At 33.2% G+C, this 14,558-nt stretch overlaps 1 protein-coding gene and 1 non-coding gene across 2 annotated transcripts in view; one reads left to right on the top strand and one right to left on the bottom strand.

Annotated features, from left to right (window-relative positions):
• Positions 1 to 14,558, bottom strand: part of LRP1B (LDL receptor related protein 1B) — a 2,002,169-nt gene that overhangs the window by 1,966,279 nt on the left and 21,332 nt on the right. The window lies entirely within an intron of this gene.
• On the top strand, positions 4,172 to 4,274 carry LOC132014816 (small nucleolar RNA U13). The gene has a single exon (XR_009403453.1). It is a non-coding gene; the product is annotated as a small nucleolar RNA U13 (small nucleolar RNA).

Raw genomic sequence — 14,558 nt, 5'->3', positions numbered from 1 at the left:
TATAACACTTTGAGAGAAGGGATGATATCTTATTTATAGTGTCAAACAGGACCCATTTTACTAGAAAACTTTCAAACATACCTGTTTGAAAAAAATAATGAGTGTAAACTTCAAGTTCTTCACTCTCTTTAAAGTGATATGGCTCCATGATGTTTCATTCAAATGCTTTTGACTCATTTTAAAAATGAGCAAGGCATTTTTTAGTTGATTACTATTTATAAAGAAATAATCACATTTTATTCTGCAATGTAGCCCATATACAAAAAGGAAAGCAACAGATTAATTTCACATAATATTTGGATTAAGCAATTAACATTTTAAAGTTAGGTTACTGATTTGAGAAATTATTTGGAAAATCATATTTGATACTTTTCAACTTTAAAGTTGCTGAATGTAGAGCTAAACAAATCTCTACATTTCAAAATTTAAGTAAGCTAGTATGTATTTTGAAGGACATCAAAATGATTTAATATCAGTATACACAGGGCTATCTATTGAAAAAAATATGCCACAAAAAGAAAGTACATTTTTAAACCATATAATTGGCATTAAATTAAGAAGTTAGTTGTTTGAAGTTGGCCGTGTAATTCTTTATGAAGATTCTATATTACCATTTTGAAGCACTCAAATATGGCATTCAGGATAAAAAAAAACATCATGTGCAAATGTAAATAATGAAACAACCGATTGAGTTTTTGTATTTCTTGTTCTCTTTACAATTTTGTCATGAGTATAAATCTCTTGGTGTCAATTTTTCTTCTTACAAGTCCCTGAAAATGAAGCACCAAAGTCTAATAATTTTCCCCATCTAAATTATTTACTTTTTAATGTTCTAGAAGAACAAGAATAAGTCATCTTGCATGGTCCTCTAACAAGATCAGCAAGTCAAGAGTACATAGATTTAAAAAATGTACATAGATATTCTCCTACTCATATTCCTCTGCCTCAGCACATTAACTCTAACCTGACAAAGATAAAGGAAGAAGGAAATTTGCTTGGGATCAGAAGTCAAAAATGTGCTTTCGATAGATATTTTCAGTAGTTTCAAGGACATCATCAAGAATGCCACATATATTTAGACCTCACTGAATCTTAAATCTCTGATGTTCTGTAATAGAACAATCGGATTCATAAACATTAAGGAAAATGTTTACAATAGCTCAAAGTGCATAGATGAATTTTAAAGAATATATCTAAATTACCAAAACTATTCCACAGTGTTAATAATTAGTTAGAAGTAGATATTACAGGAAACTGGCCCATTTGAGAATTCTTAAAATGGTTGTTTAATTTCTTTTCAGCTTAGAGAACATATTTTATTCTTTTCATAAAAACACTCAAATGTGTATCCATTTTAAGTTTTTAAGACCCCTTTGTAACATTAAATACAGAACAAACAAAATCTGAACTTTGTAGTCTAAAGTCTAAATTGTCTTTAACAGGGGCAAAGTTAGTAAAATAGATAAAATTGCTCTTTTTGCTATTATCTCTCATAGAAGTAGAGCTATAATAAATAGACAAATAACATATTGAGAGAAATTGTAGAGTCAATCTTAAAGTTAAGTCAATCTTAATTTACTTGGGGCCTCATATTATTCTTGGCAATCTAAATGGACTAAGTCATGGCTAAATGAGAAAACAAAAAAGAAATGCACTCTAAACAGCACCACTGATAATTTTCAAAAGAGATATAATTCCAAAAGTTGGAATTCACTTTTGTTAATTCAAGTGGATGTTCCTTAATTAGAACTCACTTCTCTCCTCTAAACATAGTGTTGACTCTTGCCATGATGGGTGATTCTTTAATAAATGAACAGGAAACTAGCTCCTTGGCAATAACTTAGTGGATTTCTGCTTGGAAACATTATTCATATAGAATAAAAATGAGAAAAACACAAGTTGATATCCAGTACATAAGTATAGTCAACTGTAATCTTCTGTCACATGCCATGATACATAATGTTGGAAAACTCATTATTCAATAGTAATGCATATGCAAAACCAGATTCAACACAGTTACTTGATCTTATTGAGATATTCTAATCCATATCTTCCTTTGATGCCCATTACTCCAATGGGCTTTACCTTAAAAGGTAATGAGCAACAGTAGTTTAGAATAGTGACCACAGGGCAGTACATTCTATAAAGCAAACAACCCATTTTATTCTAAAGCCTGTATTTAACATTAGAGGCAAATCATTTATAATAGTAACATGATTTGGAGGATAAAATATTTTCTGCTTAAATCTCAAACAGAAATTTAATAGTTAATTGGTAGTTTAAAGACAGGCAATCTATCATTTCTATACTTCCTTAGCAAGCTTATTTATTTCATGTGCATGAAACATTATCCGTGCTATTTTAAGTATTAATAATCCCAAATCAAACTGATATTCACTGGGATTTTCTGACACTGGATTTCTTTTCTTTTCTTTTTAAGATTATTTATTTATTTATTTGACAGACAGAGATCATAAGCAGGCAGAAAGGCAGGCAGAGAGAGGAGGAAGCAGGCTCCCTGCCGTGCAGAGACCCCAATGCAGGGCCGATCCCAGGACCCTGGGATCACGGTCCGAGTGGAAGGCAGAGGCCCCAACCCACCGAGCCACCCAGGCGCTCCTCGGACACTGGATTTCTATCAGTAAACTGCATTTGCCTGACCAAATTGTTCTCTTAGCCTTAGATCTCAAATGGCACCACTGTGCTTTTAAGCACCTTTCTTCGATTTTCAAAATAATTAGTTCTCCCAAGTGGTTTATTTCAGATGAAAGAATAATACACTATCGCCACAGAATTTGTTCTGTTTCTAAATGATTTAAAATTCTAAATTTGCCATAGCATTTAAGTTCCAATAGTAAAAGTGCGTCAATGATTGCAAAGTTTCTATGGCAACAACCTCATTATAACACCACTCCCGGGATAGTAACCTGGATTCTAAGTGTTAGAGAGACGTCAGTTATCATGGAGTCTGGTGAACTAGAGAACTAATGCAGTCTATATAAAAAAAAAAAAGTTGCTGATTTTAATTTTACAAACAATGCATATGTGTACAATGTTATCATAATGATTACAACTGAAATTTTCTACATTTGTAAACATTATGTCTCCTTGATGAGACCACCGTAATTTTTTAGACTAAATTTAAGGACAATTTTTGTTACTTATCTAAAATTGGATCTACCTATGAAAACCTCAAAGGAAATTAAGGGCTTGTTGTTTAGAAATCATGACTTTGCCTTAAGATATCAGGCAGCCTAGGCACCACACTGAAGTGCTTACAGAACACAGATGCTTTATGAAGATACCACTGTTTCAGTCAAAAATATATTGGCATTGGCATTGCTCTTACGATTTGATCCTGTGGAGAAAGACAACACCGACATCCAGAGTCCATTCCTAAAGTGAATACCAGCTTTTTAGAAACTAACATCTGCTGAGCCCCAGTGCTCCAGCTGCCACAAAAAAACCAGATTTTTCCAAAGTAAATCTGCCCCATTCATTATTTCCAGGCAGTAGGCATTCAGTGATTGAAATCTATTAATGCTTATTTGTGATTCATTTAAATCTATGATTTAGAAAGTTTAATTGACAGAAATAATGAATAACTACAATACATTTGGAGACTGCATTGCATTTTAAAACAAATGAAGATAATTGTAAGTGAAAAATGAAAGAAAACTGCATACTTCAGTAAATGAGCCATTAACCTCTCACCTTTTAAACCAGAAAAAAAAATCTTGATGATAACAACCAAGCTTCTTTAATGATTCTACAACATGATTATAAAATTAAACTGATAGTTTGAGATTGATTTTGGTTCTTCATAAGCTATTTCCAATTTAGCCTTCCTCTTATAAGGACTCATTGTCCCACCACCCACATATTTCTTCTTGGCTTTGAGGGCAGTGGGACTCAAGGATGAAAGAAGAGAGAAAGAGAGGAAAGTAATTTCCAGGTGGCCTCTGGGTGGCTCAGTGGTTAAGTAGCAGACATTGGCTTTGGTCATGATCTCAGAGTTCTGGGATGGAGCCCAGAGCATGGAGCCCCACAATGTGCTTCCTGCTCAGAAGAGAGTCTGCTTCTCACTCTCTCTTTGCACCGCACCCCCCACTCTCTCTCTCTCAAATAAATATATAAAATCTTTAAAAAATTTTAAGAAGTAATTTCCAGGATCCTTTGTAATTCATAAGCATGATGATTGGGTGTTCACACCATTGTGTGACATGTGCCTCCCTCAAAACTGGTTAACGCCTCATCCCATTAGCCATCTGATATGAACCTGGACAGAGAAATTTCCACAGGCAAATTTATTTTTAAATTATTCTTATCTAACTGAACTATTAACCCCAAATTGTTGTGTTGTTTTTGTTTTGTTTTGGTTTGGCTTGGTTTTGGCAGGGGCACACTTGGCTTGTAAACTTGGGACAGGAAGTGGGAATAGGTGAGTTAATGGGCTGCAGAGTTTGTATTTAAAGAAATAAAGGACAATGTAGTCTGATTCATTCTCAAGCAGTGGTGATTGCTCTAGTGATGTGGACCACAGGCAAGCTAGACCTCCTTCGTAGGGTAGGTTGGCAGTTGGACCCTCTCAAATTGCACTTCATATTCATTCACTAAGAAACAGAAGTCATTCCTTTAGGAGAAGTCTATGTAACATCCAAGTTACATGAATGATTGGCATGATTTAGATTGAAATTGGCCACCTTCGTATTTCATAAAATTGAAACACAAGACATGTTAGTGTCTGCATATATTCTGCACATTTTGATATAAAGCATATGTTAGATGTAGTCTGCATATCTTATACATATTCAAATATAAAATCTCTTTTTTTAATATATATCAGTGTGTGTGTATGTTTGTGTGTGTGTATATACATATATATGTATACACACTGATAAAATGGAATTGTGGATGATTCTTCAGTCCTAAAAACTCCAAATGAAGTTAGCTATCCATTAAGGTAGACATAAATAGCAAGCTTAATGTACTATTGGTAATATTAAGAAAACTATTTTTTAAAGATTTCACTTACACCTTTGGATACAACCTACTACTTAAAATGTGTTTCAAAATTTGAAAATCAAAACTAAAATAACAAGTCAAATCCATCACTTCGTTCACAAATCTGACCTCTACAAGGCTTCTGATTATGTAAAAAAAAAAAAAAATCAAATTTACACTGTAGAAATCAAGATTTGAAAGCATTGAGTTTAAAGAAAATGTCGTAGGCTTTTAAGGCAATTCCAAAATAAGAATTCCCAAAATGTTTTGAGTATATAACCCATTATTAGAATAATTTTTAGCCTCCCATGGGGTTCTAGCTGGTATAGAAAGAAACACTTATATGTTTCTTTTACTTTTGAGATGTTTGTTAAAACTCTGATAATGCTATATTGTCATAATATTTTATTTTATTAAATATTAATATGCTTTTGGTAGGAAGCTATATAATGGTGCTGTAATTTAAAAGACAAAGGCCTTAAAGATAGATTTGAGTCCTAGATTTTATGGAACTTTGACACTTACTGTTTGTTGGACTTTGTGTGAGTCTAAATTTTCTCTTGTATGAAGTAACAGCTAATATTTTTACATGATTGATGTTTAGAATGATTTAAAGTATGTGGAAATGCGTTTGAGAGTCTATAGCGGTATCTCAAGACAATAGCCATGTGTATGCTGCAGACATGGGATTTTGAACCATTTTGCTCCCCAATCTCTTCCAATTTCCCCCAGTTGTCTAAGAATGGCATCAAAAAGAAAGCATGAATGGTACTCCAGGATACTTCATTCTCATTAAACTCGAGTTTACTCCAGACAACATCACTTAACAAGATCTGGTAGCCATGCTATGAAGCCAAAAATCAGGATGAGGTTCATCCTATCACCTTCTAGGTAGAAAGAATGCTACTGCTGATATAAAATATTTTGAAAGACTCCAAAATTAATCATATTGATTGCATACTTATAGTTACTTAAAGAAAATGCTGTTTTTTTAATTACCTACTGATAATAAAATTTAAAAAGCAAATCTTTTTTAATGAAACTCATGCCACAAAATTGGACCATGAAAGGCATGGAAAATAGAGTAAGATATTTTACATAAATAGAAAAAAGACCTCTTAAATTTATTTAAGTATCAAGTATTATTAAGTATTAATTTTTATTAATATACTTAATTTATATATTATATAAATATATATACACTTAATTTAAGTATTAAGTATTATTAAGTATTAATTAAGTATAAGGGAAAAACTGATAATCATACCAAAATATAAAATATTAGCAAACACTAAAATATGTACATTTTAAAAGCTAAAACTCTTACATTGAAATTTAATTAATGTGGAAATAAAAAAGAATTAAGAATAATTTGGTAGTTAATCACTATTGTAATTACTCCTTGAATTTCAGGGTTTATGTCTCCCTCGGTGTAAGTCTGTAAATATCATTTTTGCTTTGTCAGTCATGGGGAAAGGATACATATGATTCTCTGGTATGAAGTAGATTCTGTACTTTGGGGAGTTAAAAGTCTTTCCTCCAAAATCTCAGAGTCTTAAAGATCTGTAGAGAGTCATGAGTTAATAAATGTATTTGGTATTTTAAACACCATATATTTTAATATTTGAATGACTTTACTAACAAATTATTCAAGTTGTAATTTTTAAGTCTTAATTTTCATGCAGATGAAAATAATTATGTAAATTATGCACATTAATTAAATTATGTAAATTAATTGGGGAAATTATTTTCATAAAATTGTTTTGTTGCTATGTATAGCTTTAGTCCCTGGAAACCCAGAAAATCATGCTGTTAAATTAATGTATACACAAATGTATAAACTGTTCCCTAAATACAGACAGTACTATTTGTCTTTCTTTCCTATTAGTGCTAAACCTAGTATCATTATAGTCTTTCTTATAGTGATAGTTTCATTAATAAAGAAACCCAGCTCTGTGGTCTTTGTGTTCTTTATGTTCTTTGAATATGTAAAATAGTGCACCTTGAGTTTAATGTGATTATTTGGTTTTGACAGCCATTTAGGAAGCTAACTAAAGTCATTGGCAGTATACAAATTTTATAGTTAAAAAAAAATAATAATGGAAGAAGCCTTAGCCAAACAACTAATGAAGTTACAAGCATATTTTTTTCTTTCACAAATGCCATTTAACATTCTAATCCTACAAGAGATTGCCCAGTGATTTTTTTATAAATACAGATATATTGACTAGCACAATATTTTAAGCTGGAATATGTCACAAACACTAATGAACACAATATGCCAAATAAATGACATCTCCAACCTCATGCTAGTGGCTGATTCTTATATACCTGCTGTATATAAGGAAAGCCAAATTAAATATTGTGCCAATCCAGGATTCATTAGCAGGATCTGTCAGCTGTGTAAAAGCTTCCTCCCAAGTATCTGATCAGTACTCTGGTGCATACTTGTTGAGCTTCATTTACAAGATTGTCAGAAAACTAAATGTATTTTCACAGCACCTTCCAAATCTTTAATCAAGCAATGTCTAATGAAGCCAAAAGGCTATTTCTCAATTCTTCTCCACTTCCTCTTTCTCCCAGTAGGATATTTACAAAGATAGCAAAGAAGATGACACACACCTTAGTGGTAAGAGGAGGGATAGCTATAATCCACATATTACCAAATGAAAAGTTCAAGTGCCATTCTTCACTTCAAGGGGGACTTGAAAAAGGGATTTGTTTTATTATAGGGTCTACTAATGCCAACTCTAAATCCCCATCCTTTCACAGGAGAGTTTATAAAACCCCTCTTCCATTTGTGAAAAGGAAACTCTCACAATACTGAGGCACAAAATGACATTTATTGACATTAAAAGCCTCATCAGTTATTTCTCAGTAGTCTTTATTCCTCTTCCAGAGGGATTTATTGTAATGTTGGCATGAAGGAAACTGGCACTCTTTGATTTAGTAAAATCTGGCCTGAAATCAGTACTCCAAAAAGTACTTTAAAGTTAGGCATTTTCTTAATATTGGATTGAGTCCTGGGTGGCTATGTTGGTCAGAGATAAGTTTGATTTAACACAAGGTCATAAAGGTTTTTAAAAATGTTCTGCTTTACACTTAAATCATTAGCACTGCATTTGCACTGGAGCCCATGTTAGACAGCAATGTATTCAAAGTCTGTCTCTTCTCAGCTCACCCAGGCTTCTTGGTTTTCATCTCAGGAAACAGTGGCTACATACCTTCTCAATCATTTTTATCAGCCTTATATTCAACCAGTCTTTTTTTTTTTTTTTTTTTTTTTTTTTTTTAATCCATTTATTTGACAGAGAAAGCAGGAGAGCACAAGCAGGGGGAGAGGCAGACTGAGAAGGAAAATCAGGCTCTCTGGCCAGGCAAGGAGTCAGACCACGCAGAGCTTGATCCCGGGATCATGACCCAAGCCCAGCCAAAGGCAGATGCTTAACACTGCGCCCCATATCCAACCAGTCTTTATATCCAACCAGTCTTTAAACAAGCAAGCAATGAACAATTCATGGCTTCATTACTTAAACATTTGGAGAGCTCCATAGAGTTAGTGCCTATACCTAGGAGATGTTCTCAAATTGAGCTTTTTCAGGACCAGTTGGGAAAATAACTAGTTTTATTTACTCATCTGTCTTAAACTTCCTACCACTTCCAGATGTTACAAGTGAATGATAGAAACAGAAATGTATTCCCTGCTCTCAGGAGCCCACAGTCTAAGAGAAAAAATATTAACAGTGGTTAACAATCACAACAGTTCCCTCAAGTGTTCTGAGGGAAATCATAAGCCCATTTGCAAAGATGGGAAAGGGCACCCAGCACACCTGACTGAAGATGAGCCCAGTTTGGTAAGCAAGCTCCAGGCCCTCTCTATCCCCCATGCCGAGGAAGGAAGATCATAGGTTAGTCTAAAGGCAAACCTTTATTCTAAAAAAAGACTACCCACTGAAGAAGTTTAGAAAGAGGACCTGTTTGGGTTGTTTAAAAGCTCATTCTAGTAGCAGAATGGTAAATGGACTGAACTTCCTACAACTTTTCAGTGAATAAAATTATATAAATACCTACTTCCAACATTGACAATACTGAAGATGTCATCTCTTCTTTGGTACATTCCATTAAATAGGGCCAGTATGGGTGGGATGATATTTTTCATTGCTTTTACATAGGGCTATATAGTTTTCAAAATGTAGAATTTTGAAAAAATTCAGTAAAGAAATAAAATATTTTCTGTGGAATGTGCTACATAGAGTGAGTGATTTGGTAGCCACTTAAGTATAAGAGACAAATCTGAAGTTGTTAAACATTTGATTTGAAAGGTGATCAATCAAAATGTTATAATTGTTATAAGCTTGTAAATTTCCAGAAATAGGGACGCCTGGGTGGCTCAGTTGGTTAAGCAGCTGCCTTGGCTCAGGTCATGATCCCAGTGTCCTGGGATGGAGTCCCACATCAGGCTGCTTGCTCAGCGGGGAGCCTGCTTCTCCCTCTGCCTTTGCCTGCCATTCTGTCTGCCTGTGCTCACTCTCTCCCCCTCTCTCTCTCTGACAAATAAATAAAATCTTTAAAAAAATTTTTTTCAAGAAATAATTCATTAATACAGAGGATGTGATTTTTTAATAAACCAAAATAACTTTATATTTCAAAAACTTTTCAGGGCCTAGAATTAAGATTAAGTCTGCTGCCTAGCAATGGTTCATATTTTATATTATGTTCATATTTCAATTATTAATATGACTATTTTTCTTTCATAAAACATTTTAAATAATAGTGTCTTATTTCATGTGTTCCTTAGGGTTGTATACTGTTCTAAGGTTACTAAAGGCTAACTTAGATAAAATATTACTTAACCTGATTTTTTAAAAGTACTTGAATTTATACAGCACGGAAGCTGAACTTCTACAGTATCTCATTTCACTTCACTTAAGGCACTTGTCATCACAAAAAATGAGCCGCTGTGTTGCTTGTACACATACTGAAATCCTGTTGGCTACACTTTAGCCTATTTTTTTTTCTTTCTAATATAGAAATGATGGTTTTTCATTACAGTGTCATTCACACTTTTTTTCATAAGTCTAAATTTATCTACAATGTACACAATAAGTATTTTTAAAATAGTAAACAATTAGTAAGCTGTGTTTTCCTGCCATCCATACAAATAAGTTAAAAATAAGTTAAGGAAATGAGAATTAAACAAAAGAAATAGAGATTCCAAAATAGGCATCTGAAAAAAAAATCACTAAAATGAACTCACTTTCATTAATAATGTTGTGGAATAATTAAATTTTAATTATGTAAAGTTCTATAGAATTTGAAAAGCACTTTGATTTTCTTATTCAGTTTTAAAGAGTTATTTATTTATTTATTTATTTGAGAGAGAAAGAGAAAGAAAGAAAGAGGGAGAGCATGAGCAGGAGGAGCAGAGGGAGAGGGAGACAGAATCTCAAGCAGTCTCCTTGCTGCCTGCCAAACCCGACAGAGGGCTCAATCCCAGAACCTGGAGATCAGACCTGAGCGGAAACCCAGAGAGTGACACACCTGACTACACACCCCAGTGGTCCTTCTTGTTCAGTTTTAAAACAACTCCATATAATAAGCTGTCTTTAATTACATTTTACAGATCCAAAAATTCGGTTTTGGAGAAAATAGGTGATTTGGTCATGGCTGCTAGGAAGTAGCAGAAGCTGAAGCCTGGATACAAAGCAAAATCTCTGAATTCTGGGCTACTCTATATTCCACTGTAACTTTTATGCCATTGATACACAAAATATACCAGAATTTAATACCTTCCATTTTTTGTCACTTCAAATATGCCATTGCCCTGTGTGAGCAGCCTTTCACCTCCCAGTATGTCATTTTCAAATCTTGGATCATCTTTCATCACATGCTAAGACAAATTCTAAGGTTTAATAATTAGTTTTTAATTGTATTTAATTTTTAAAACTAAATTAAATTTTTAAAAATTTAATTTAATTTAATAATTAGTTTTCATAAAGAAGCCCTTGAAAAATCTAGTAGCTGTAAAATTTCAGAGGTAAAAATTACATTATGTCTGATATGTACGAAGTGGTTTTACTGCATCCTCTTTAAAAATTGGTTGCATATATACATATTAACTCATTTACCTGAAATAGTGAATTAATGGAACACATACATGTCATTATAAAAAATATATTATAAAGTCAATATAAAGCTTTATATTTAAACTGTTATATTGCCTTAATTACAATAGACAGATATCCTAAATGTAAAAAAATGTTCTTTTCTGATTAAGTTGATTCACATAGTTGATTAATTCTGTGCAAAGATGAACAGGAAACAAAAAGGGAGAAAGTAAGAAATTTTGATATATTTTAAAGAATTTATATTTACTTTTTACTTTTATTTTGCAATGTTTTCTGGGCTAAAATAAAATAATACCACTCAATAAGGTTTGTAAAAAGACGCATAAGTAATAATTAACGATATACATTTAAATAAAAACAAATTAGATTATGTTCCTAAACATTTTGCTCTATTTTGCTATTATAATTTTTAGACAAAAGTATTATACCCCAAGAATTTAATGCCACAAATATATATTAATTGTCCCAAAGAGTTTTCTAATATATTGGTTTTTTTTTTAATCCAATACCATTCCCTTAAAAAAAAATTAAGGGACATAAGATGACTCAAATATAAAAATTAATTTACTGGGAACTCTCAACAAATATAAAATAGATGTGTTCTCTGAAGTGAATATATCTGATGATTTTAGAGCCTCCATAATTGTCCTAAATTTTTTTCTAAAATAAGCTATTATTCATCTTTAATTCCATGTGAAAGAACAATACTATATTTAAGGTTAGTTGGAAAATAAAAAGCAATATGGCCAGTCTCTTCATATTCTCTGCTAGGAGGGTAATTTGCAAGTAATTTATCAATAGCTATTTAATAATTTAAAGGAAAAAAAAATCAGTAAAACATGGGTTGGAAATGAAACTAACTACTATGCTCCTCTTGGGAGAAAGAAGTCCATCAATGAATGAAAGTAGAATTCACATTTTTAGAGTCCCTCCCATTTTAACGATTACTTCATGGCACCATTGTTCTCATTTCCTATAATTTATTTGAAACCCAAGCTATATGAGAATCTAAAGGGCTAAAGTATTAAAGTACTAAAATCAGACAAGGCTGAATGAGAAAACTTGGACATCGAATATTTCTTGATTGACTACCAAGTTGTTGGGATATATGTTTTCCTTTTTCAGACACCCACTTTAATTTATCATTAGTACATTTTTGCAGTGGTTAGCAAGATGAAAGAAATCTTTTTTTTTTTAAGATTTTATTTATTTATTTGACAGATAGAGATCACAAGTAGGCACACAGGCAGGCAGAGAGAGAGGAGGAAGCAGGCTCCCTGCTGAGCAGAGAGCCCGATTCGGGGCTCAATCCCAGAACCCTGAGATCATGACCTAAGCCCAAGGCAGAGGCTAAACCCACTGAGCCACCCAAGTGCCCCAAGAAATATTTTTTAAAGGGACAAAAACACCCCATGGATGCCCACATAGCTCTATAAACCTGAGATCTAGTGACTATATTTTCAATTACACATCTTGGTTAAAACTGGCTTGTAGAATTTATTTGCCAAAGTCACTGGAGTTAGAAAATTTGCATATTTCCCTCAACTGACTCCAGGTAAAAATTACTAAGAACTTTCCTAGTAAGTCTCAAGCACTGGTTTCCTTTTCAATGGATTTTTGAGAGACAAATATCTCAATTTTTATGTGACAGGATTCCTCTGTTACAAAACGAAACAGGATTAAAATAACTCAAAAAAAAGAAAAAGAAAAAGCATGATGACCTTATAAGCAGAATGAACCTCAGTGGACTAGGAAAGAGTACATTTAGAGTGGACTTTGGGAGGAAGCAACTATTTCCCAAAGATTGTTATTGCTTAATGAGATCCGTGACCACACATCCATTATGTGGGATAAACATGGCTCCCTGCTGACTCCCCAAAGCTTGCTGACAGTTGGTGGTTATGATGTTAACTCACTTTAACACCCTAGAAATTTTTTAATGTCTTCTTCTCCTACTTCTGTAATATTAGGGCAAGGCATGAATATTTAGTATCTATAAATTGATCAGATATAAGAAATCTTCAAATATTGGCTTATTCTAGTAAATTATGTTCCTTTAGTAAAGGAAACCCAAGATTAATATTGTACATATTTTGCCTCCAACTATTTGTTTTTATTTCTTTGTAGGAAAGCAAAATTTTAGTAGTTTTGGTTTTAAAAACACAAAAATAATGAAAAAACATACTTTTAAGTTTTCAGATTATTTTATGTAAAGAGTAGCTCTTCCTACTGAGAAGTAAAACATGCCTATTGGGCATTCCTCATAGTCCCCTTACCCAAAGAGAAAATAATAGCATCAGCAAAGTACAGTGTTAACATTCAAAAGTGGTATTTGGTTCAGTTGTTTTCAAAAGCTGTATAGAACAATATGTGTCATATTAAAAGACACAAATATAACCCTTGATTTTTTTCTTCATTCTGATTTTCTGACAAGATCTTTATCACACACACTTTGATGTGAAAGCAAACTACCTTTTATGTAAATTTATCACTTAGATGCATTAAACATTTACTTGGTATTATACAATCACATCATTCTTCCTGGAAAAAAAAAATAGTATTTTTAATAAGTACAGTAATACCTGTGGAGAATAAAAAAATAAGAAAAAATAGATGTTCCTGATCCATTCATCTGTTGATGGACATCTAGGTTCTTTCCATAGTTTGGCTATTGTGGACATTGCTGCTATAAACATTCGGGTGCACGTGCCCCTTTGGATCACTACGTTTGTATCTTTAGGGTAAATGCCCAATAGTGCAATTGCTGGGTCATAGGGCAGTTCTATTTTCAACATTTTGAGGAACCTCCATGCTGTTTTACAGAGTGGCTGCACCAGCTTGCATTCCCACCAACAGTGGAGGAGGGTTCCCCTTTCTCCGCATCCTCGCCAGCATCTGTCATTTCCTGACTTGTTTATTTTAGCCATTCTGACTGGTGTGAGGTGATATCTCATTGTGGGTTTTTTTTTAATTAATTTTTTATTTTTTATAAACATATATTTTTATCCCCAGGGGTACAGGTCTGTGAATCACCAGGTTTACACACTTCACAGCACTCACCAAAGCACATACTCTCCCCACTCATTGTGGCTTTGATTTGTATTTCCCTGATGCCGAGTGATATGGAGCACTTTTTCATGTGTCTGTTGGCCATCTGGAGAAGATGTGGTATATATACACAATGGAATACTATGCAGCCATCAAAAGAAATGAAATCTTGCCATTTGCGACAACATGGATGGAACTAGAGCGTATCATGCTTAGCGAAATAAGTCAAGCAGAGAAAGACAACTATCATATGATCTCCCTGATATGAGGAAGTGGTGATGCAACATGGGGGCTTAAGTGGGTAGGAGAAGAATCAATGAAACAAGATGGGATTGGGAGGGAGACAAACCATAAGTGACTCTTAATCTCACAAAACAA

Source organism: Mustela nigripes, chromosome 3, assembly GCF_022355385.1.
Source record: "Mustela nigripes isolate SB6536 chromosome 3, MUSNIG.SB6536, whole genome shotgun sequence".
Classification (NCBI taxonomy): Eukaryota; Metazoa; Chordata; class Mammalia; order Carnivora; family Mustelidae; genus Mustela; species Mustela nigripes.
The sequence above is the reverse complement of the archived record's forward strand: the minus strand, read 5'-3'. Positions and strand labels throughout refer to the sequence as shown.